At 48.1% G+C, this 2520-nt stretch overlaps 1 pseudogene; it reads right to left on the minus strand.

The window, feature by feature from the left end:
* Positions 1-577: 577 nt before the first annotated feature.
* On the minus strand, positions 578-2318 carry LOC148020846 (citrate synthase, mitochondrial pseudogene; annotated as a pseudogene).
* Positions 2319-2520: the final 202 nt, after the last annotated feature.

Here is a 2520-nt window from a genome sequence, read left to right on the forward strand (position 1 = left end):
ACAGAAAGCCGAACAATAAAGAAAACCTAAACTACCAGAGCTCCTATATTTTCATTGGACTCTAATAGAAACTCACAACTTGGAGATGACAAACTGACATGACTAACATAAGCAGGCTAACAACTCTAAATGTAACGATTATCATTCTACATGTAAAAGCATTGAATGGTAAGCCTTGTGAGCAAGAGTAATGTTTATCTACGATTAAAATATCTTTAAAAACACTCATAAATCCAAGCACATTACATAAATGGTTTAAACACTAAACAAAAAAGATAATAAAAAGACAAATCAAGACATCTACTTGTAAGAGTATTCAATGTTAAAAGCCTTACATGTGAAGATAAACTATTACCATTTTATGAATATTTAATAAAAAAATTTAAAAACTCAAGTAAAACCAACAAAACCAAGACACAAAAAGGTTGAGAAATGTTAATATGTAACTTACAACTAATGAAATATCAACATATGAACATGCCATCTTCGCTTTTGATGTGCAAACATGTATCCTAAAGTTATAAGCAAGCTCAAAAAGATTTCTTAGCTCCATTGGTGACCTATGAAGGAGGGATCCTTTGTAAAAATAATTATATGACACTAGGAGAGAGGAGGAGAACACGAGTGGAGGGAAAACAATAGGCCTAGGCATTGGGCAAGTCATGGAAGTTGCAAAAAATCTAGGCATGGAATCAAGACTTGATTTTACCAAATTGAAGAATTTAAGAAGGGCCCATGGTGGCAAGACATTCTTAGTAGCAATGTGGCATCATATTCTTGGATGCCTTGTTCTAAGGTATCCGTTTCCAAGCCAAAGAACCAGATTGCCTCCTTGGATCCGATGCATTCCGCATTCTTTTTAGGTTGATTGCCAGACAACACAAGTTATTCTACCTTCTTTTCGTTATCTTTGCTCTTGCAGAAGTCCTCAATCCAATCGAGAGTCACACTGCTGGGGCGCTCGATTGGAAGGCACAGGGCTCTGTCCAAAACCAGCTGTGAGAGGGCGCCCATGGACCTTGCTACCCCCAACATGACAGGGAAAAATTGCTCCTCCACCAGGCCAAAGTGATTGAACATGATACCAATGATTGCATCCACATTAGGCCAAGGATTCCTGACCTTGCCCTGTTTAATCATCACCCTAGGTACAACCTGCCCTAGCTTGGCAAGCAGCTGAAACAATGGATCATCACCAAAATTGCTCTCACAGAACTGATACAAGCAAGTGTACCTGGGGTCGGTCTGCTTCAGGAGGGCATGCCCAAAGCCTGGAATGATCTTGCCTTCCTTCAATGTCCTCCATGCATACTCTTCCAGCTCCTCTGTAGTGGCATGCTGCCCAACATCCCCCAACACTCTCCTCAGCCATCTGAATGCCTCCTGGATGGCCAGCCCATGTAGCGGACCTGCACACCCATTCATCCCTGCAGCAAATGCCCTGTATGGATCCGCCAGCGCGCTTCCAACAAGCCTAACAGTATGAGAGCTTACTGCACCCCCTTCATGGTCGCTGTGAATGACCAGATACATCCTCACCATGTCGTGCATCCTGGGGTCGCCATAGCCGAGCATGTGGCAGAAATTGGCCGCGAGGTCGAGGCTGGGGTTGGGGGCCACGACCTGCCCATTTTTGAAGGACCTCTGATAGATGAAGGCAGCCAGGGAGGGCAGCTGGGAAATGAGAGTGAGGCAGTCGTCGAGGGCGGGCCGCCATAGAGATGGTATAGCGGCGCCGGAGTCAAAGGCTGCACAGAAGCGGCTCTGCGTCTGCAGGGCCATGATGCCGGAGACGAGCTGGGTCATGGGGTGGGACGATGGGGGCAAGGCCGAGATGGCAAGGAGGGCAAGATCAGGCAATTGCTGAGCCCGCGACCGCAGGTCGAGAGACAGGGCATGAGCTTGAGAAGGGTAGGGGATCCCACCAGTCAAGAGAAGCCATAGATGCGCCTCAGGCAGAGGCTGAGGGAGGAAAGAGAGGCAGTGAGAGATGGAGAAGCCTCTGTAGAGGATGCCTTGATTCGAGTCCAGCATCGAGACGTCCCACAGAATGCTTTTGATGTTTCTGGATCCTGCGAGCGTGTCTTGGACCGTGTGAGAGCCCAGCTGGGTGGCTCCATAGTCTCGCTTGATGCGAGCAAGACGCTCTTTAGAGTCAGGGATTAGAGAAGCAAGCTTTTCTTCCAAGGTCGATGCATCTTCCGCATCCATACTTTTACGCATCGGCTCCTCAGAATCGTGCACAGAGAGAAAGAAGAGAACGAGAGGAGAGGGAGAGAGAGACGAAGCTCTAGCTACTTCGGTAGACCCGGCACATAGGAGTGATCTCTCTCATAGCCCACGCACGTGAGTGATAAGAGGCTTTTCTCATGTGAATCCCGCTTGTTGGACGCCCCGCCTCAGGACTATGTGCCACGGGGTAGGAGGAGTTGGGATCGACGGTTGAGGGGGGACCGTGGATCGCGGCGAGGATCTGGACCCCTGCTGTTGGCACAGGGTAAACCCCGCCACCGAAAGTAA

This window comes from Lygodium microphyllum, chromosome 18 (assembly GCF_053477565.2).
Source record: "Lygodium microphyllum isolate KBCC chromosome 18, Lygodium_microphyllum_v1.1.10, whole genome shotgun sequence".
In the NCBI taxonomy this organism is placed as follows: Eukaryota; Viridiplantae; Streptophyta; class Polypodiopsida; order Schizaeales; family Lygodiaceae; genus Lygodium; species Lygodium microphyllum.